The sequence below is a fragment of the Orcinus orca genome, chromosome 3, assembly GCF_937001465.1.
Source record: "Orcinus orca chromosome 3, mOrcOrc1.1, whole genome shotgun sequence".
NCBI lineage: Eukaryota > Metazoa > Chordata > Mammalia > Artiodactyla > Delphinidae > Orcinus > Orcinus orca.
This window is the reverse complement of record NC_064561.1, coordinates 84658476-84682139: the sequence shown is the minus strand read 5'-3', so window position 1 is coordinate 84682139 and position 23664 is coordinate 84658476. Positions and strand designations below refer to the sequence as shown.

At 41.1% G+C, this 23664-nt stretch overlaps 1 protein-coding gene and 1 pseudogene across 3 annotated transcripts in view; both read left to right on the top strand.

The window, feature by feature from the left end:
• The window catches only part of SNCAIP (synuclein alpha interacting protein), a 149854-nt gene that overhangs the window by 50933 nt on the left and 75257 nt on the right, over window positions 1-23664 (top strand). The window lies entirely within an intron of this gene.
• On the top strand, window positions 12595-13820 carry LOC117200548 (uncharacterized; annotated as a pseudogene).

Here is a 23664-nt window from a genome sequence, read left to right as displayed (position 1 = left end):
CCAAGACATGTAAGCAACCTAAATGTCCATGAATAGATGAATGGATAAAGAAGATGTGGTACATATATTCATATATACAATGGAATATTACTCAGCCATGAAAGGAATGAAATAATGGCATTTGCAGCAACATGGATGGACCTAGAGATTACCATACTAAGTGAAGTAAGTCAGGCAGAGAAAGATCATATGACATCACTTATATGTGGAATATTAAAAAAAAGATACAAACGAACTTATAAACCAGAAATAGACTCACAGATTTCGAGTTACTAAACAAATTTACGGTTACCAAAGCGGGAAGGGGGGAGGGATAAATTAGGAGTTTGGGATTAAGATGTACACACTACTATATATAAAATAAACAGCAAGGACCTACTATATAGTGCAGGGAACTATATTCAATATTTTGTAATAACCTATAATAGAAAAGAATCTGAAAAGGAATATCTCTATATATTCAGATATAGGTATATAGAATTGAATCACTTTGCTGTACACCTAAATCAACTATACTTCAATAAAAAAAAATTTAAAACAACACTCAGAGGTCAAATGTTCCTATTTTACAGATGAAGATTCTGAGTCTCTATCACTTAAATGCCTATGATCATTGGATGATAGAGATCTGTCAGGAGTGTGAGATGAATACAGATATCATTGCCCACTGAGGTACAAAGATCGCCAGTATAAATCACCACCAGGGGTGTGTTGGAAATTCAGGAATCTGGGTGTTTTTTGACCCCAGGAATGGAGCAAATGAAAAGAATAATGGTGGAGAGCCAGGTTTGTCCTCTGTTAAGCTCAAACATGTGCAGGAAAACTACAGTATTGACTTGAAGAGAACTATAGTGGATTAGAACAGAGAAATTTTAAGGCTTATCAGTAGAAATGGAATGTTTGAAGTCAGAGCACTCATAGGAATGTGTACTGGTTAGCAAGCGCGGGATCAGATTAAATGGAGGAGGAGGAAACTGGAGAATGTCTACATTTCACTAGATAACAAGAGTGGAGCAAGCCAAGAACTCAATTGGAGTTTGACAAATGAAGCAGAGGGCCAACTGAGGCTGAACTGAGCATGAACCACACTCAGAGGCCTTGACAATGCCCATCCCTCCCAATAATGATATAATGATAACAAACACATGCAAGTGAATTGAATAATGTAGCAACATGTGCTCCAGCTAGCTTCCCCTTGGAGGATGGAGTTTGAAAAGTTTGATAAGGTTTCAGTCACAGACGAAACATATGGTCAAGAGGGAAAGAATCTATGTTTAAAACATTGAGTTTCCAGGTACCGTGGCTTCTGTTGTCTCACTGACTTTGTTGCACTTAATGCCAAGAGTTCAAGGAGTTGAACTCTTGTTCTACAAGTTGGCATTGCTTCCCAGGAGGGACTTGGTCTGAAGTGACAGAGTTCCTTCTCTGGGAAACCCTGTGTAAGGTGGCTGAGATTGACCAGGGCCCTGATGGTTGAGATTTTGCTCCCTTTGCCATACCTCATCTGAAACAGTTAGGTCCAGGAAAAGGGGAAATGAATGTAGAACTAGAAGTAAACCTGAGTGTTTAAGATGTGGACCCAACATGACTTAAATACAAAGGGAAAAAGGAAGAAAGAAAACATAATCCCCATTTGCCCTAGCACCTAGAACAGTGCTAGAAACTGGTGAGGACTTGTAAAGCATCTCTTGGTTGATTTTAAATGGTTCAAAGCTGAAAAATATCTTAAAACAAGCCACCACGCATAACTCCTCTGAAAAAATAAGCGTCTGTGTTCAGCTGCTTATGGTTCAGTTATTTGACATAGTTGTGAGACTCATTTTTTTCATTGAAGTATTGTTGACTTACAATGTTGTGTTAGTTTCTGGTGTACAGACTTCTGGTGCATATTCTTAAAATGTTGTATTTAAGACAGATGTATCGTTTGTACCACCATGACCTTTGCCTGCTTACAGTAAAAGTGTGGCACCCTGTGTTTATGCATGTCTCACTAGTGAAGTCATTTGGACTGGGTGCTTCGGTATGAATGTGTGGGCAGTGGCCCACCCGAGGTCAAGTTGCCTTCATGTCAAAAAAAATAAGTGTTTTTTCACTAATTTCATTTATTTTTAGTACTATTATTTATTTATATTTTTTAACAAATTTGAAAAGTGTCGCAGACAGAACAACTCAGGAGACCTGTGTCCTCTTCCCAGCTCTGCAGTTGGAAAACCATGCAGCCTTAAGCAAGTCACTGGTCCCTCCTAGATTTAATTTCCTTAATTTGCACACAGATAGGATGTTGCTAGATAATCAGTATTTTTTAAGGACTTTATTTGATTAGGAAGTTTTAGGTTCACAGCAAAATTGAGAGGAAAGTACAGAGACTTCCTGTAGACCTCCTGTCCCCACATGTGCACAGCCTCCCCCATGATCAAGATCCCCCAGCAGAGTGGTACGTTTGTTACAGCTGATGCGTCTGCATTTGCACATCATTATCACTCAAAGCCCACAGTTTACTTTAGGGTTCACTCTTGGTGTTGTATAGTTTATGGTTTCGGACAAATGTATAATGACACATACCCAACATTATAGTATTGTACAGAGTATTTTCACTGCCCTATAAATCATCTGTGTTATGCCTCTTCATCCCTCTCCCTCCTCCTCCAAACCCCTGGCAACCACTGATCCCATTTTACTCTTCCTCTAGTCCTGCCTTTCCCAGAATGTCACGTAGTTGGAATCACTACAGTATGTAGCCTTTTCAGATTGACTTCTTTCATTTAGTAACATGACTTTAAGGTTCTCATATCTTTTGATGGTTTTATAGCTCATTTCTTTTTAGCGCTGAATTCTACTCCATTATCTGGATGTACTCCAGCCTATTTATCCATTCACCTACTGAAGGTCATCTTCACTGCTTCCAAGGTTGGGCAGTTATGAATAAAGCTGCTGTAAACATGTGTGTGCTGATTTTCATGTGGGTGTAAGTTTTCAGCTCCTTTCGGTAAATACCAAGGAGCACAATTTCTGGATTGCATGCTAAGTGTATGTTTACTTCTGAAAGAAACTACCCAACTGTCTTCCAGTATGGCTGTCCCATTTTACATTCCCAGTGGCAGTGAGTGAAAGTTCCTTCTGCTCCACATTTTGGTCAGCATTTGGTGTTGTCAGTGTTCTGGATTTTGGTCCTTCTAGTAGATGTGTGGTGGTATCTTATTGTTTTAATATCAATTTCTGTCAGTTTCTCTGATAACATGATATGGAGCATCTTTTCATATGCTTATTTGCCATTTGTATTTCTTATTTGGTGAGGTGTCTGTTAAGATCTTTGGTTCTTTTTTTAATCGATTGTTCACTTTTTTATTGTTGACTTTTAAGAGTTCTTTGTATATTTTGGATGACAGTCTTTGAGCATATGTGTCTTTCATAACTATTTTCTCACAGCCTATGGCTTGTCTTCTCATTCTTTTGACATTGTCTTTCACAGAGTAGAAGTTTTTGATTTTAATGAAGTCCAGTTTATCAATTATTTCTTTCACTATTGTGCCTTTGGTGTTAGCTAAAAAGTCATCACCATACCCAAGGTCATCTAGGTTTCCCCTATGCTATCATCTAGGGGTTTTATAGTTTTGCATTTTACATTTAGATCTATGATCAATTTTGCATTAATTTTTATGAAGGGTGTACGGTCTATATCAAGATTGGTTTTTTTTGCATGTGGATGTTCCGGCACCATCTGTTGAAAAGACTGTCTTTGCTCCATTGTATTGCCTTTGCTCCTTTGTCAAATATCAGGTGAGTATATTTAGATGAGCCTGTTTCTGGGCTCCCCATTCTGTTCCATTGATCTGTTTATTTTTTCACCAGTACTCCTCTGTCTTATCACTATAGCTTTATAGTACATATTAGGTAGTCCTCCAACTTTGCTTTTCTTTTCAATATTGTATTGGCTATTCTAGGTCTTTTGCCTTTCCATATAAATTTTAGAATCAGTTTGTTAGTATCCATGAAATAACTTGTTGGGACTTTGGGATTGCATTGAATCTATAGATCAAGTTGGGAAGAACTGCTATCTTGGCAATATTGAGTTTTCCTAGCCCTGAAAATGAAATCGCTCTCCATTTATCTAGTTCTTCCTTAATTTAATTCATCAGAGTTTTGTAATTTTCCTCATATAGATATTGTACATATTTTGTTAGATTTATATCTAAGCATTTCATTTTTTGGAGTATTAATGTAAATCATGGGCTTTTAGTATCAAACTCCACTTGTTAATTGCTGGTATATATGAAAGCAATTGATTTTTGTATATTAACGTTGTATCCTGGCAACCTTGCTGTAATCACTTACTAGTTCCAGGAGATTTTTGTCAATTTTTCAGATTTTCTAAATAGACAATCATGCCCTCTACAAACAAAGAGAGTTTTATTTCTTCTTTCTCAATATGTGTACATTTTATTTCCATTTGTCTAATTGCATTATCTAAGACTTCCAGTACAATGTTGAAAATGAGCAGTGAGAGGGGACATCCTTTCCTTGTTTTTGATCTTAGTGAGAAGGCTTTGAGTTTCTCACCCTTAATTATGGTACTAGCTATAAGATTTTGTAAGTATTCTCTATTTAGTTGAGGAAGTTCCCTTCTATTCAATAATTTTTTAAATAGTAGCCTTCAATGGCTCTCCCTAGTGAAAGGAAACACAGAGGAGAATAGTAGTAAAAAGAGGTACATATAAGACATTTGGGTAAGGCTAGAGTTTGAACATGAAATCAGTTTGAACATAAAATCAATCTCAGAAGAACCTGTCATTTGTATTAGTGGTGGGGGTTTTTCCCCTTGGGTTCCTGCCTGCTTTGTTGCCCTCCCTGACCCTTGGTCAGTCTTGTTTGGAGTGTTCATGTTGTCAGATGTCCATCTTTTTCTAACTTTCCCCAATTCCCTGTCTGAACTTTTTGGAACTATGAACCCTACATTTTATGGAGTTATGACTTTGATTTTATGATACATGTCATTCCCCCAAATGCAGTATGTCCTATGTTTATTTTAAAATATAAAAGTATGATTTGTTTTGTGGTAAGACTTTTCTACAGTACCAGTGTGGAAAATTTTGGATACCTTTTGTGGCTAAGCTGAAGTTAACTTCTTATAAAAAATCTTTGGTTCTCTTGTTTCATTCAGTGAGCTTTTTCATTCATTCAACAAATTCTTGAGTGCCTTCCATATGCCAAACTCTGCTGAGCACTGTGGATTATGGTGAACAAGACAAAGGATCTTATCATGGGGGAGGCAAATGTGTGAGCAGATAATAATATTAAGTTATGCTGTGTACACTGAATGTGATTTGCTCAGAAACTTTGCAGAGAAGGAAGGGGCAGGAAATAATCTAAACTCGAAGTCAGGTGTAGGTTTGAATGCTTCCTTAGGAGTTACTTCCTAAGTAACCCCTCAGTTGAGTCTTTAAAGAATAAGCTTAAAGAGTAAACAGAGTGAACTAGTCAAGGTCAAGTCAGAATAAACAGAAACCACTGTAGGTACTTCAAACAGCGGGAAATTAAAATAGGGCCCTAGTTACTCTGGTGCTGGAAGAGTTGAGACACGAGACTAAGCACGATAAGGCAATCCTGAGATTAGCAAAAGCAGGAATGCCACTACCACCCCAAGGGCTGAGAGGATAAAGGAAAGAGGTCCATTACCACCCACAAATTAGGGCCTTCTAGCACAATAGAGAGTAATAAGAATGATGCTAGTGGTGCTGCCTTGTGGGAGCTGATGATATGCAGGAGACACCGCCTGTAGCAGGGCAAGGGTGTGTGTGTGTGAGAAAGAGAGAGAGAGAGAGATAGAGAGAGAGAGAGAGAGTGCTGCCCTCTAATCTGCCCGAATCTTCCCTTAGCTGGACCCACCAGGAAGCCACTCAGCTGGCAACGGTGCTTAGGAAGTCCAGTTACCTGAGAGAGTGGATCTATAGTAAATAGGCAAGTGATTGCACCACTGATTGGTAACTGAATAGCCAAAGGTAGGGGTTTGGATGGTTAGGAGTGGCGGTCATGAGAGGAAAAGGGTGTACACAGAGCCATCAGCCTAAGCTGGAACCCGGGACAAGGAACAGCATGGAGTGTGCACAGGATGCCAGTGTCATGTCAGTTTCTGGTGTGAGCCAGGCATCTGGAGGAGCTGAACAGTAGGCAGGCACCCCCCCCCACCCCATGAGGGCCTTCATGTGCCTGGTGGAGGAACTGGCTCTCCGCCCTGTGGACTTTGGAAAGCACCAAAGCATTTTCAGTAGGAAAGTGTCAAGGCCATTTTTGTGTTACAAGTGGTGTAGACTCAGAGAATGATTTTGAAGAAGCCAAAATGTACCAGTTTCCCTGCCTTTAGTTTTGTCCTTCTCAAATTCATTCAAGCAAGAAACAATGGGAAGCTGTATGTTAAAAAATGGTAAGAAGGATGGAAAGGATAAAATTTTACTTGATGGGATGTTTGAATGTACAGGCGAGGGAGAGGGGATGAGGGAGAGGGAAGGCCCAGGAATAATACCCAAGTCTCTAACCTCAGCCAAGTGGAGGATGATGGTGTTGCCAAGTAAGGTCAAGTTTGAGGTGGGGAGCCTGCGGGCATCCACGTAGTGATATCAAGGAACAGGTGGATACCTGTACAGGTGACCCCTGTGCAGGGGTCAGTGGTTGAATGGGAAGAGCAGTGGACCAAGACCTTTGACCTATAGGGAGGAAAAAAATTAGACTCTTAAAGGAAAAAGAGAAAGAATGTCGGACAGGTTCAGGTGTTATTGGATTTAGTGGTAGGAGCTGATCTTGTTCTAAATAATTTTTAAAGGATACAGAAGTAGAAAATTGTGGTGGGTTAAGAAGTAAAAGGAGACATGAAAATGGCAACAGTGAATGTATGTAGATGTCCCCCTTGAGATGTCTGGGTAGAAGGAGAGAAAAGATGGGATGGAATCCAAAGCTGGGATGGGTTTTATTTGTAGGGTTGGTGAGACTTGAGGATGTGTGTGGTCAGGTGCAAAAAGCCAGAGATGGGTTTAGTCTTTAGAGGATAGAGTGGAGATGGAGACCAAGGGGCTCAGGGCTGCAGTCAGGCCTGCAGAGGCTGGGGGAATTTCCCACAACTGCCTGCCAAGGAACTGAGCTTATGCTGCAAAGACAGTGCGTTTAGAATTCCAGCCTTTGGCAAAGAGCCACGTAGCACCTTCCAGTCACAAGCAGGAAACACCTCTATGACTGTCTTACGATTTTAGGAACCAGTCACAGAAAACTAGCAGTTACATAACACGTTGCAGCCTTCCGACTGGGTTCACGATTTCGTTTGACCTGTGATCACCTTGTTACACACACCTTACATACACCTCACTGTGAGTGGATAAACATAAACATATACATGCATACAAACATATATGTGTGTACATATGTGTGTGCTTGTTTATACACACACACACACACACACACACACACACACACACACGTACATACATGGCTATATATATTTCATTGTCTCTGGGAAACCCCTTATTAGGCATCTGAGGCTCAGAGCAGATATGACCTGACAAACCTTTCACAATCCATACATGATTTAACCCAGGTCTTCTGGCTTCGGGTTCCTAGGGACAGACTTTGTCATTCTCATAGATTGGCCTAGAGAGTGTCATGTATAGGTACTGCCCTCTACTTTACTTCCTGGTTCCCCGGCCTTTCAGCCTCAGACATCCAGGGGCCACTCTTCTTCTTCCAGTGGCAGGTCTTCCCCTTCTGCCCTCCTGTATTCTAATGGAGAGGCTTCCCCAAGTTCTGCCCACAAATCTACCCCATCCTGGGCCCTTCCTTTCCACATACAGCAAGGAAAGACACCACCAGGGCCCTCAAACTTGCAGACTTTTTCTTCATGGCCTCGTTGTCAGATTCTCTCAGCTTTCTCTGCTACCACATTTTTTCCAGTTTTGAATCCAGTATTTCTCCCCATTCTCGCTCAAGGCCCTGCCAACCCACTGCTCTTTGGAGCCACATAACCCTGGTGGGCCTCCTGATTCAGTCACGTACGACTGGAACCAGTGGGCAAGTTACTCAGCTTTATTGAAGCTAATAATTCCTCATAGCTTACTGTGAGGATTTCAGGAGAGAACGCGTATGTGAAGGGTCCAGCTCAGTGCCAGGCTTAATCAATCTTAGTTCCCTTTCCCCACCAGAGTGGCCTGGAGCTCTTATCCACATTTCCCAGCACTCAGCACACTAATATAATTAGCAACATTAGTATATCTAGAAGGCAATTACCGTTTAATTGCTCTGGCCGCAGCCAGCCTGAAGTTCCTCTCTATTCACTTCTAATTTGGAGCTAGGGGGTTTTCAGTCCTACCCAGGCCAGTCACAAAATCACTGCCTTAAGAGAGAATTGAAAAAAACCTTCAGGCAGCCATTGATTACAAGAGAAAAGATTTGGTAATTCCCTCCATTTTGTTATATATAAAAATGCAAATATCAGTTTGTTCCTGGCCAGTGAACAAATCAGACAATTTCAAGCAGCATCTTTCTGTGACTTAGTCAATTATCCTGCTTGGTTAGAGCAGCGCTGCTCTCCAGAAGGCGTGCCCTCCCCGATACGAGCTATACTGATCATTAAAATAAACTAGTGCCCTCGTGTAGATTCAGACTTAGAATCAAGTTTCAAGCATCTCTTCTTAAAAGATATTTATTTATATTACATACTCAATTTAAAGGAGTAAATGCCCTTCCCTCAGCCTGCAAGATTTGTTTATCTTAGCGCTACTGTGAGAACTTAATGCCCAAAGGAAGGCAGTGTTTTATTTCTTCTCCTCCGACCCAACGTTGCATAAAGTAACAGCAGCCTCTAATCAAGAGGAACCCGAAGTACTTTGAGCTTTCGAATCCAAATCTTTACTATTAGAACTGCACACGTGCACTTGAGGAAACCTAGATTGCCTTAAGCCACACGGAAAGCATTTACATCTGTACCACTTTACTTGTGATTGCGAGTTAAAGTAAATTCTAAATAACTTTAGCTGTTTGCAACTTGGAAAACAGCCTGGGCCATATAAATTCTCCCTTAGTTCTTTTTCTGTTAAATCTTATGCCAAAGTAAATGGAAGCCATGGAGAACCTTTGAACGCCTCAGTTCTCAAATGACCCCAGTGAAGTTGGATTGGCAGAACCAAAGTTTTGTTTCCAAAGGAAGAATTTTTTTCTTTCCTTCTTGAAGTGTACACGTGACAGTTACCTTCCTTGGGGGAGGATGCGGTCCTTGGAGGAGGAGGACGCGGGAGGGCTTCCTGGGTCCCCCTGCCGTGGGCCGTGTTTGTGCCTCTCAGAAATGAGATTTCTGCCATCGGGAGCTCAGCACTGCCCTTCCTGGGGAGCCTTGGAGTCGACATCCAGGTTTCTTAGCACCTCTGCTTCACAAGTCAGTCAACTTCACTTTTCCCCTTCCCTTTCCCTTTCAAAAAGAGTTGTCGAAAGCAAGAGGTCTGGAGTTCAGTGCCACCTCTTCCTGCTGGTGAGGGCAAGTGGCTTAACTTCTCCAAGCTTCAGTTTCCTTTCCTGTGAACTGGAGATTAAAAATAGTTCTGCCCACATGGGTCCCTCTCTTCTCTGAGTGTTTTATTCTTGTACTCATGACCACACAGTTTATTACATTACATTGTATTCTTCACAATTTATTGATTATTAGTAAATAATTTATTTAAATATATCTTATAAGAAATATATACATGTATGTATACATACATGTTACATCATATAATATATATAACATGTATTATGCAACACTGTGTTCTTACAACTAGACCACATGCCTCTTGAAAGCAGGGACAGTGGCTTCCACCCCTGTGCATCGTCCTTGGAGTCCAGTGCTGTGCTGAGCGCAAGATAGTTCTTGAGGCAGTCTTACGAAGGTTCCTCTTTAGCCATACTGCGCCTTAGTTAACAAAAGTAGTATGCATCAGTCAAGCCCACATTCAGAAAAATTAATTTTACTCCCCTTATATTTTAATGTGTGCTGTTTTTCTAGTATATAAATAGCCCCGAAGGAAAAGAGTGACATTTATATTTTACACTTTTTCTCTAATGCAAAGGAACATATTACATGTTTGCTAATCCTCTGAAAAACAAACGTTTATGTAAGCCTTTAGAGAGGGAAGTTTGAAAAACGTTTTTTACCCTTAGCCGTCAGCTCTAAGTCAGTAGTATTTGCCACAAATTGTTCCTATGAGGGCATGTTTAAGAAATAGCATCACATAATTTCTTAATTCATTACCCCGAATTAAATCTCACGTTAAGGTGGGCTGTATGTTGTCTGCCGTTTAGGGTTGTGTTTCGCTCATCTACCCACTCACTCCAGGCAGTCACTGTGCCTCTGCTTAAACATAGTCAGGAATGGGGGTCTCACTACTGCTGGGAACAGCCCTTTCCTGTTGCAAGTAAGGCATCTTGAACTGGTATACAGAGTCTTTAAAGATCTTTCTGAGATGCAGAAGCGTAAATGCCCATAATGTGTATTATTATTATTGAAGGAGAATGGAGAAGGCTAACTGCTATCCAAAAATCTGCATGACTTGTGTATTATAAACCCGAGAAAACTTTTCTCAAGAGAAGTGTATTATAGGCTCTATAGCCTCGACAATTGGGTGTACCAATTGTAAATGATTAGGGAAAGATCGAGAACGGTCAACAGAAAATCCACCATCTCCACAGCTTGGAGAGGCAGTAGTTTTGGAATCACTCATACCTGGCTTTGATTCCTGTCTCCATTACTTAGCGGCTTTGAGCAATTTACTTTTGTCTCTGGTCTTGTTTTCTCAGCAGTGACATAAAAATGATATTAAGGATTAAATGAGGTGACATTTATTAAAGCAAAACACCAATACAATGTCTGGTTCAAACTGGTGTTAAACAGTAACCAGTATGAGCATTATTATTGTGTTATCACTATATTATTATCACTGTTATTAGTATAAACTCAGGGGTGCCTGTTTGACTGACTGCAGCTGACAGTGAGGTAATGGATGTTTCTTAGGGAAGAAAAATGTGGTGTGGGGACTCTGAGTTGGCTACCTGTCTTAAGAGGCAACTGGGGATAAGGGGGTTAATAGGAAGTGTCAGCTCCCAAACTCCACCTCTCCTCAGTGGAATTGCAAGGTCCAGCTATCCTACTTGTTAACACTGCTGTAAACCTCTTACCCATACCCTTATTAAAAGGGCTGGTGGGTACCTAATACTGAGCTCATCCTTATGTAGGTAAAACACCAGCTAATTTATTATCACTCTAATCTGTATTTTTTGGTCAGGCCAGTATTGTCCGATTAAAACAACTCTTCCCCCACCAAAAGCCCTGAGGTGCAGCGTTTGCTAATTTCCATGGTATAAGTACTCTCAGCATGCCCAATTTCAAGCTTCCAACGTGCAGTCACTGAGCACAGAGTTGGGGAGAGATGTGCACAGTCACTCAAGTCAGGGCAAGCTGGTTCCAGAGCACCACTGGGTCAGAGTGAAGCATGTGTTGTGACGGTATCATACAGGATACGATGATTGACAGAGAAACTTACAAGCAAATAGAGTAGAGGGAAAATTGTTTGTCTTCAGAATGGGCAACAGAATTCATCCAGAAAGTGATTACTTGAGCAGCGTGTTTCAATGACGTTTTTCTGTCCTTACTCTGTACTCTGCAGTCATACTTAGGACAGAAATCTTTTCCTAGCCTCTTGTGCCCAGTTGGCGGTTGGGTGGGGTCTCCCTAATGACTTCCAAATTATCAGACTGTTTCTTTAACCAGTAGTTTAAAGATTTGGTCTTGGGGCTTCCCTGGTGGCGCAGTGGTTGAGAGTCCGCCTGCCGATGCAGGGAATACGGGTTTGTGCCCCGGTCCGGGAAGATCCCACATGCCGCGGAGTGGCTGGGCCCATGAGCCATGGCCGCTGAGCCTGCGTGTCCGGAGCCTGTGCTCCGCAACGGGAGAGGCCACAACAGTGAGAGGCCCGTGTACCACAAAAAAAAAAAAAAAAAAAAAAAAAAAGATTTGGTCTTGGACGTAATGCCCATGTTTATAAAAATGTCTTCCTTCCTCCCTTCCCTTTTCCCTCCCTTGCTTCCTTCCTTCCTTCTTTCCTTCCTCCCTCTCTCCCTCCCTGTCTTCTTTATTCCCTTCCCTGTGGCAGCACAGTATTTTCTATCATCTCTTTTGTAATCCTAACCCCAAGAGATCATCAGAACAGGTCATAGTACATCTGCTTTGCAAAAATGGTAGAGGAATTAGAAAACTGCTATACTTCATAAATCTCTATCACGTTATTAATGTCAAAATATATAATTTTGACATTAAATAATGTCATATATAATAACAAAATATATTATAATAACAAAATATGTAATTTTGTTATTTGGAAATCTTCATTGTTATTCAGACACCCTCACTTCTTTAATATTTTTTATGAGTGGAGAGGGTCATTTCAGCCTCTGGCTACCTTTCTTTTGCTGTCACAAATTTAATTTTGTTCTCTCCCTCATTACAGTGCTATAAATACATTTCTGAGAACTTCTAATGAAGTGATGATACCTAGCACTTTCTCGTTATAGTTACATCCCCAGAGATGATAAAACAGAATCCTCTCGAGAAGCTGTTTTGTTTCCGGCAGCTCAGCACTGGAGCAAGCAGAATTCTGTTACAGACCATCTCCGAACTCTTAGGGTGAGGGTTGTGTCAACGTAGTGAATTAGAAAAACCCAGGTCTTCTCACTAAAGACTTCTTAAAAGTGTTTCAAGTGCCTAATGACTCAAACTGAAGAAGAAGACGTCTGAGCTCACTGATTTGCCATTTACCATGAAGCCCTCTGCAGATGTGCTTGAGATCATTGCTTGCCCCCTTCTAATCCTTGTGAGCTTTGTTGGAAACATGTGTTTATTTTATTCTACAAGGAAATGTATGACTGGGCGTTTAGAGACATCCTTTCTTCTGATTTTCAGTCTTATATTTGTCCACCTCGTTAAAAACTTGGTGGCGAATGTCATAAAAATAGTTTATTCTCCTGGTTTCATGTCGGATTCCGCTGGCTGCCAAGTTCTACACTTCATGGCAGCCCTGACGACTTCCTGGCCATCTAGTTCATGTTACACTTTGCATCGCTCTGCCACCAGAAGCTTTACCAGACTGTCCAGCCCTTTAGTGAGCCTCCAAAGCCGGACCATCAGAAGCATTCCTTGAAGGTGGTTCCTGCACTTTGGATGGCTGGCATGGCAGTGTACCTCCCAGTTTTACCTTATTCTAGAAAATCAGAATACCTGAATGCAGCAAATGATGCAGACCCCTTGTCTCCTAACAGGATTCACATGGATTGCCTAATTGACTTTGGAAACCAGCAAGTAGAGTTTTACTATGGGAAAGTATTTTGGGTTCTGATTGATAATCTTCCTTTAGCCATCTTAGTCTTTGTCTGTTTCTGGATGTCTCTTCTGCTTTCAGAAAGAAAGAAGATGACATGTGGTGACATCTGGATTGGAGATGGTGATTCAGAAATTGAAATCCTAAGAGGGGCCAAGTTTAGTATTTTATTAATGTGGCTGATCACTCCACTTTGGAGTTCTCACTTTGTCTTAGTCTATTTCTTGAAAGACTTTGGCAGCCTGTGCCCTTTTTCCAGCTGTTCTCACAGCCCTCTCTTCAGGCTTCTCTGCTCTCAGTCCTTTCCTGCTTATGCTGGTGAATTACAAAATGAAGTTGATGTCCTTCTGTGATGCCAAAGCGGAAAAACCCACACCACAGCCTGCGAATGTTATTCTCTCTCTAAATGCTTACTGGGAAAAAACTCTGTTTTAGTCTTTGGGAAACAGACCCTATCAATGGAAGGTTCAGCTGACGTCCCCATAGGCCTCATCAATAGATATTACAGTTTCTGAAAGAGGGACTAGATGATTGACACTTCCTCAAAAAAAACTTCTGAGGGAAACTGTGCAAGAAGAAGATATATGAACACAAGGTTATTGTAAGTGGAGGAAAAAACAGTCATCTCAACGTTTGTTATTCTAGACAATACCACAGTTTTTAGTGTAGAAATTCTTGATGACTCAACAGTGATCACAGTCTGGAAGTGAACTCAACAAACAATTGATTAAGTATTTACTCTGTGTAAGATACTGTGTTAAAAAATAGCATATTGTGGAAACTGAGGATCACATGTCCCAGCTGAATTCCTAAAGGTACTTAACAGTAATCTTGTGTTTTCATCTTATGTTTTTCTTGAAATGCTTTGACACATATTGGAAATGTATTAGTTAAGTATGCAATGTTCAGTTTTTGCACTGTCAATTGTGGTACCTCATCTAAGCCAGAAATAGATTTTGATCACTTTCCTTCCTCTAAGTATCTTTAGTAAATTCGGGCTAGGTAAAAGAATTGGATGAAAGAATTAGTGCTTGCCAAATCATACCTGTGTGTATGTACAGATGTGCAAATATTTGGTTACTACAGACATTTAGCCTACGCTTCTTACTTAATCACCTAAATATCAAGCTATACTCCTCTTCAGAAAAAAAGGGATATTTATTTTACAAAGAGTTTGTTTTCTGTTTTGGTTATTAAATTTGTACATTTTAATTGGAAGAATTGATAAAATATCCATAATAATCTGTTTTCTGAATTTTGTTTTAATAAAAATAAGCACATTATAATTTAAAACACATGACCAGGATTTTATTTTTTAGTTAGCCAGTGTAGCCATTTGAACTGCTTCAAATTCAATGATTAATAATTTTAAATATCTTATGATGCATACATATTGTATAAGCATTGGATTTTTAAGCTAATTCTTATTCAATTCTTGTATTTTTTCATTTTCTTTTTAATAGTAGACATAGGATTTACTATATTGTAGTTCTAGTGAATGGATATTCCTAAATAGAGATTCTTGCTCTGAAAAGGCTGCATCTAAAATTATAAACCTGGATCTCATTAACAGGAGAAACTTAGAACATCCATGTTGCCATGAAGTGCTACCGAGAAGGGAATTTTTAAAGTAACCAAGGCCCAAATTTTGTAGGGTTTGGTAGGCCAATGTCTGTCCCTTGTATAGCACTGGGAATCAAAATACACACACACACACACACACACACACACACACACACACACACACACAGACTTAAGACCTTCTGAGGTTTCTGGGTGGTCTTCATGGGAAATGCTTAGTTGAGTCCACTGAGGAAGTTTAATCAGAAGGGCACTAGGCATGGATCCTGTATAATGAAGTTAACATCTGTGGAGATGGAGGATGTGGGGAAGAGGTCACCATCTTTTAATTAAGTGCAGATGTAGCCAGGGCTGGGATCAGCCATTGATCTTAGGTAGTAGTTCTCAAATGGGGTTCTGGGACCAGCAGAATCAGCGTCATCTGGGAACTTGTTAGACATGTAAATTCTCAGGCCCCAACCCAGACCTACTGAACCAGAAACTCTCAGGGTTGGACCCAGCAATTTGTTTTAATAAGCCTTCTGGTTGATTCTTTTGCAGGCTGAACTTTGAGAACCACTGGTCTAGGGTTACTCAGAAGTTTAATGCTCACAAACGATGAGAGGTATGAGAACGAAGCCAAGATAACTGACTCCTGATGTAGTCTTTAATGCTCCCATGCACAGTGCTGTTTTGTCTACTTCTCTCTAAAATGAGAATCAGGATTGTCATCTGTGCTGCATACATTCTCAATAATAATTGCCAAACAAATCCACTGTAGAAATCAAGCAATCTTTGCAAAATCAAGAGTAAAGCATGACCACTTCAGGTGCGCCAAAAATCTGGAACTTGAATTTGGAGAGTTTCCGGTACATAACTGGGTAAGGGATCCAGTTCCATAGTTCCTTTCCAGAAGCCAGTGCAGGACACAGTTGGCATACGCCCAGGCTCAACTTCCCAGTGCTAAAAATGTTTCCTTTTCCTTCCCAGATATTTTCTTTTTGCTTGGGCCTCATTAGGTCATAGTTTTGTCCTTGTGGAATTGATAAGTTTTCATCTACAACAGAGAGTAAATGGTATTCTCACTGAATGAACAACATTCCAGTTCGCTTTTTAAAATTATTCTGCCTTTAACTCTCTGGCTCTCTCTCTCTCTTTTCCTCTCCCTTAACCTCCATATTTCATTCGCATTCCTGGTGGGATCAGGATGGCAGCTGAAATAGGATAAAGGAAGTTCTACAAAGGTTGTCATGGTAGCACCTTGGAGAGGGGTCAGAGTTGGTCAGGACGGTCCTGAGGTCCTGGATCAGGACTGCACAGAATCTCTGACTTAGAAGGTCATCTGTTCCTCCTTTCCAATGCAGGATTCTCATCTTTCTCCCTCAGAACATCTCTCCAAACCTCTAAAGGAACAGTTTCTTGCTGGGGTGGTTGCAATCTTACCAAGGAGCCCATTCCATTTATGCCATTATTAAGAAGTATTTGCTGAGACTGGCATCCCTGAAACTTCCTCCAAAAAGTTTCCTACCCTTGAAGGCAAATCCTCCTTTTACCCGATGGCTTTTTAGATTCTTAGAGAGAGAGGAGTGCTTTTCTCCAAGTTAGATATTTCCTTAGCTATGTCACATGAGGCAGAGTTTGCCAGCCACTGGCTGTCTTGACGTCCTTGCTCTGTCTTGGCATATTCTGGTTTGCCTGTGGCCTTCTTAAGTCGAGGCATCCAGAACTGAACACAATACATATTTCCTTGTATTAACATGTGTTTATATTTTTCTTCCATTCTACATTCTTTTATCTTCTTTTGTTCAGGTACTGTGAGCATGGATTCTTCGCTTCCTCTTCCAAAAAGAATTTTAAATATTAAACTCAGTTTAAATCACTCACACACACACACACACACACACACACACACACACACACACACAAATTTAAAAGTACCTTTGCCTCAGAGCTTAAAAACTAAGGTCCTTTCAGTCTCTAAAGTTCTGGTATAAGTTAGTTCATTCTCAGTGACAGATTTTAGAAATAATGAAATAACCCCAAATCATTTGCAAGAATTTTAAACTACAAGCTAGGGCTCACAATGAAAAAGACCATATTTTAAACCAAATATACTTCAATTTTTTGAAAAACTACAGAAAGACCAACCTTTATAGGATTTTGTCAGAACAGTCCTCTAGAATGAGGCTCCCTAGTGCAGTGGTATTTTACTTGCCTTTTCAATAAGACATAAGGAAAGATGGTCATAATCAAATTTTCTTTGAAGATGAAGTTGAGGTATTAAATCAGTTGACTGTGGAATACAATGCTTTACTGGCCAGTTCAGGGACACCTGTGGATAAGGTATGTTAGGTTCACAAAGGTCTATACACTTTTCTTTAATGATTCTCATGCCTATACCATTCTCTTTAGACTCTGCTGGAGAGAGGAAAGAGCAATTTGGAGTTATGGTCTGTGAACACCCAAAACAGTACAGTTCAGGACTGAGGATGCCTGTGGAATTCTGGCCTAGATGGTTCGGAGCCACGGCCATGTTTCAGAACAGTCTAGCGGGTAAATCAGAAGAGCTCTGGACTTGCTATCGGGAAGTGGTTTGCCTGAGCTGGCTTTGCCCCTATTTAGGAATACATAACCTTGGCCGACACATTCCTGAGTTTTGATGTCTTCAGAATAGGAAAGATATGATTGCAAACTGCGATAGACACCCTCTGCCTCCCTCTCACAGAGTTGTACTCAAGAAAGGTAAAAAAAATATTTAAGGTGATTTGAAAACAATAAAATGTTTGATACGGGCGAAGTGTTACCTTACCCCTGCAGTTTTGGCAAGCTGAAATAAGGGGGCAAGATAGACGTATCACCAGAAGCCCCGTGTGTGAGGCGATCACAGAACCTCACTGAGCCTTGGTTTCCTTACCTCCACAAAGGAGGTTGTAAAGATATTTGTCTCCCAGTCTTCATGAGACGCACAGGAGAGAGTATACGTAAAGGCGCCCAGACCTAGCCCCTGCTAAGAAGTTTTGCTTCACAAATGTTTGTGAGCATTCAAACAGGAAATGCAGCTCCCCTTGCCCCCAAGCTGGAGCAAGCTCAATATGTTACTGTACATTGAAGTCTCCTGTTTGATAGCAAATACTCGCTTGTACTTTCTCCAAACATGCCAGAAAAGTTGGTGTTCCAACACGTGCTCTGTTTACACTCTGGCTTTGGAAATACCTTCCTGACTGCTGTGCTTACCCATCCACCCTGGCCATCACCCTTTAAAACCCCTTTTTTGAAGCAAAACCAGCAACAGGTGTTAAATCAGTGTTACCCATTCTTCTGGAAATCCTGCTTCAGAATTCTCCCCTCCAGGCCTTTGCCCGTGCTGTAACTCTACCTAGAACACTTCGTCCTGCCCCTTTGACTCCCTCACCATTTGTATCCTCACCCTTCAGCTTTCAGCTTAGACCTCACCTGTACCAGTCACACTTCCCTCCTCTCCAAGGTCTAGGTTAAGTGACTCAGGTTCCTGTGTATTTATTTGTCTCAGCAGGGACCACAGTATACATTTGTTTTTTGAATTCCTAGAAAACATACATTGTATCTTTTATTATTTAAATATTGATTTCATTTTTCTCTTCACAGAGGCATTTTTTTAACATCTTTATTGGTGTATAATTGCTTTACACTGTTGTGTTACTTGCTGTTGTATAGCAAAGTGAGTCAGCTGTCCGTATACATATATCCCCATATCCCCTCCCTCTTGCATCTCCCTCCCACCCTCCCTATCTCACCCCTCTAGGTAGGACCACAGTACATTGTAACGGCTTGTTTTCTTGTCTATTTCCCCCTTGTACTGAATGCCGCATACTGGCGTGGAGAGTAGTGTTGGTCTTACCCAGCATGTACATGCGGGAATATTCCATAAATGAAGAAGGGGATGAAGTCTACACAGCTTGTGCTTTTCCCTTTTCTCCTCGTATGTACTTCTTGGCGCTCCTTCAGTTACCTCTTTCCAGTAGAAATTTCTTGCCTCTATCATTTTTCTGCTTCAAGACTAGGCATTTAGTGACTGCCATGCTTCTGGCCACTGTTGAATCAAAGAGTGAAAGAAACTGAGTCCAACATTTGGAATGAGTTGCTTTCTTGCCAGCCAAGCTACCGAGCCAACTGGGGACAACATTTCATATATTCCACTTTTTTCCACCCAAGCCTTCCAGTACGTAGTTTGTGATTTTTTTTTTTTTTTTGAACTCTTGTTATATGAAAGGAAGTTCAGTATCTATGTGTAGGCTTCCAAACTGAAAATGTATCCCAGTACAAATCTGGCCAAGTGTGTGTGTGTGAGGGTGTAGGCAGCTGCTGTGTTTTCCCAAGTATTGGTGAATTAAAGAGTAAAGAAAGAAGTTGTAATGCAAATCAACCGAGGTTACCTCATCACCGAATGTACCCTGCTCATTTATTTTGACAAGCCCAACTTACTTTTAATTACCAGGCCTCCTAGTACACTGGTAAATGTAGCAATAGTGACTTTGGCAGAAGAGGAGAAATCTGTGTAACGTGAGCCTTCAGAATGAGTCCATGCTGACTCTTTATAAATTGGAGTGAGGCAATTCATTTTAAGAAGAATTTCAGTAGAGCAATTTATGTGATCTGTGACTGTAGTTACAAATCAGTGAGCCTTTTATGAGCCAAGCACACCAGACTGTGTACATTAAACGAGGGCAGTTTCTCAAAGAAATTCTGTCGGCCACTCCAAGCCATTACCCAACAGATTTTTGTAAGTCTTCATTTGGAATTATTTTCAGAGTCAGTTTTCAAGTCACTATAAAAAAAAATTTTAAATGTCGCCTGAAAATCCTAACACTAGAGGGGGGAGGCTATTTTTTTAAATCGATGCCTACTTTTTTATTATTCAGTTGGACTCCTAGTTACTTGGAGCTTTTCCCTAAATTGAATCTTCTCTTGAAGGAAGCAGTTGGGCCATCACTGAGGTCACCCATGAGAAGGTGACACGGTGTTGATAGACCTATTAGGGCCAGGGCCTCTACTGTACATTTTAATAGGCACTAGAGGGACTTCTGTTCTTGGCAATTTATCAAAACTCTGTGAGAGTAGGAAAAATCCTACAGGCATTAGGCACAGTTGACGCTCGTTACTTCTTTGGTCTTTTCCTGCTCTAGCTGACCTCAATTTGGAGTTTGGGTAAAGTTTCTCGCAGTGCCGTGGGCACATCAAGAGAAGGGGTGTGATGTGTCACCAATAGCTTCTACATGGCATTTGGGTCCTAGCCACCTAGGCCTGTGTCCTCACATTCTAATTTTTGTATTCTTTCCCTCCCTATCAGTTTTCCGACCCAAAGTAGTAGAGCTAAGCCATTGGAAAATGTTTCCTTTCCCTTTCTCTGCTTTCCCACCTCCTGCCCAATCTCTACCGTCACCTCTCCCCGCACTTAAAAACAGCTTAAACGCATGACATACCTACTCCAGTTCGTAACACATTAAAACTTGCCAATGTCAATGAAGAGAAATTAAAAGCCCAACTGAGCTTGAAATGGAATGATTTCAACCAGTCAGCAGTACCTGAGGTGGACAGCTCTGTAAGAGGTGTGCTGAGGGGAGAGGTGTGGCAATACGGGAGAAAGTCCTCGGAGAACCTGGGACCAGTGACTGCAGCTTGCAGGCACAGGGCTGGTGGGATGAGGCTGCAGTACAAATTTATAAATGACTGCGCTCTGAGGTCCCAGAGGGGTCCAGGGCAACTATGATGTGTAGCAGTAAAAATCTCACGTAAAGGCTTTTAAGCTGGACTGCCCTTTCTGGGGAGGCTGAAAACTATTTTCCATTGAGGTGTCAACCCACTCTCACCGGCCTTGAGCAGGGTTGGCCTTCTTACATCCAAGCTTTCGGGCTGGCCACATGGAGGATGGTCTCGGTCTTTTTCTGGGCTTGTCATTGGCACAGCTTCCGCCCTCCCCCCAGTCACAGTAGTGAAGTGGCACCGTGTAACTGCATAACGCCAATGACAACAAGGCAAGGACCTCTTCTTCCTCAGGCTGTAAAGCGAAGGAAATGTAATCCCCGCCTCGTAGCATTTTATTATGTTTGTGAAGGTTTTCTTTTTCTCATACTAAGAGATAAAATGGAGGTTGTAGAAAAGCACAAATTGTAACATGCTGGTGGTTTACTGGTAAGAAATTTCGTTTTACTGCTGTTGTGGTATGAGAATTTAAAACAATCGTAGAATACAAATCCAACGTTAGAATACAAATGAAGGAAATAGCGTTTGGCAGAAGGCACCAATAAGGAAAGGGAGGAGGATGGCATTCATGTTTCATACTGGATTCCTTTGAAGGGTCAAAGACTCAGATGCCCCCAGAGCCAGGCAGGATGTGTGGATGAGGAGAGCCGATGGGGGGTGGGCGTGCGGGGGGAGCTGGGGAGCACACGCCACGTAGACAGGGCAGCTGCAGCTCAGCTATAGCCAACTGTTATCATGGAGAATGCAGACCTGTGCCCCCAGACCTCCAGATATTTTTTAAGTGAAGCCAGAAATCGAGAATCTTATGTGAAAGCACCAAAGGGCTACAAGTTGGCAACAGAGTCAATTTTTTGGAAATACTGCTAGGGCCAAACACGTCACGTCTGTGGACCAGACTTGGCCCCTGGCCCTCTGGTCTGTGCCCTCTGTAGCTGTGCATTCCATCGGTGCCTGTGTGACAGTCAGAAACGGGGGCTCGCTGGGTCCCACTCGCTGGGTCCCACTGGGTGTGTGGGGTGAGGCAGTGCCTGACGAGCACAATGAGAAAAGCACCCACAGCCCAGCTCAGTTTCCTTATCATGTTGGATTGTTTGCAACAGCTGCTCTAAACCTGACCTCATCCCCTCCAGTCACATCCCAATTCCTCAGAAGGGAGTGCTCGAGGGTGCTATGTGCTCAGTGGAAGGGCAGATGGGGAAGGAAGAGGCAATATAATGATCCCTGGGACAACCATGGACTCACCCTCCAGTGAAAAGAAGCAATTGATGTTGGGAATGTGGCCAGGATTGGTGAACCACAGGGATTTCTGTACCTTATAAATGAGGATGTAATACTTTCCAAGTGGCACCTTGAAAGAAAGAAGCATTGAAACTAGACAAACGGAATTGTGTTGTAGATAGAATAAGGCATGTTAAAGGAGATGGCCACATATGGGAGTCCATCGGGAAGTAAAGGAGAATCCTGTATGCCTTGGACCACTTAGTCTGAGGCAGGACCATCCAACCCACTGAGATAAATATGACCTTCCTATAATGGGCTGGCACTGCTGTAACTCTTATATGCTGTTCTGTAGAATAAACAATCTCATTACCAACCTGCAAATCCAAATATAAAGATTGGTGCCTTGGTGTCATGATTTATATTATCCACTGGATATGTTCCATTAGAATGTCTGTGCTCAAAGGGAAATTGCTCTTCATGTTGTTAAACACAGCTCAAACAGGGACTCAACAATTACTTGTTAATATGCTTAGTTAAGGTGTGTCCATTTGCATTTTGTATTTAGTTTTGTATTTCCATATATTTAGAGATCCGCTTGGTCCCCAGCTTTGACTCACGTTTTTCTACTTCATCTCGCGTTTCCATGTTTGTGGTGATACTGCGCTTGTCTGTACCCCATCCCGACACCCAGAATCATCTTTGTGTTCACCAAAGCCTTGGGAGCATTCTGTAAATCAACAGTTCAATGTGGAGTACAGACTTAGTGCAAAGAAATTGGGTTGGGAGAAAGTCTGTTAGTTGACAAGTTGGAATCCAGAGTCTGGATTGTCTCAGAATCTACCAGAATGGAAGAGAAAGTTATTCTGAGTAATTTGCAAGTATGAGTGTGCACGTTTTTCTCTGAAAAGCTTTGTGAGGCTTAGAGGAAAAGTGATATATTTTTGCACCAAGAAATTTGTCTAAGAACCAATTTTTATATTTCTATAAATAATAAAATTTAATTTAGGTATCAGAGACAAATTGGTTTTCTTTTTATTTTAAACTTTACTGTGATTTCAGAAGAACATTTAATATTTATTCTAAATGGATAATCACATTTGTACATGGTAGTAGCATCCTAATTGGTTTTCTTTTTATTTTAAACTTTACTGTGATTTCAGAAGAACGTTTAATATTTATTCTAAATGGATAATCACATTTGTACATGGTAGTAGCATCCTAATTCTTTTTTGGATCAACTCCATATCCACTATAATTAAAAATATGTAAAAATGGTATATGCGTGTGGGAAGGGAAGGAAGGGGGAAGCGCTGAAAATTGAGTCAAGTCATGGGTTTGAGGTATGGAACGGAGAGTGGTTTCCCCCCTTTGCCGCAATTATGCTATTTCTGTAAATTTTTTAAAAACCTCAAAATGAGAAATCAGTGCCTTCAGAGTTAGTTTCCTTTTAAAAACTAGGTATTTTTACATTCTTGATCTTATATCGATAAGCTCATTTTCATCAGCCTAGATTTATTTTCCCTTTCCAATAATGTACTCCTTACTCTTTGGCAAGGTACGCCTTCCCCTTTGGCAAGGTACCCCTTCATTAGAGATCCGAAAGAGAAAAAAATAAATTATTTCGGATACTCAAGTCTGAGTACATAAGACAGTTTTTATAATAAGAAAGACAAGTTACGGGAAATGGAATCTTTTTCGATATCTGAGAGTTTGCTCTGCGGAAGATAACTGCACCCCAAGGCACTGCCAGGAGGTCTATATTTCT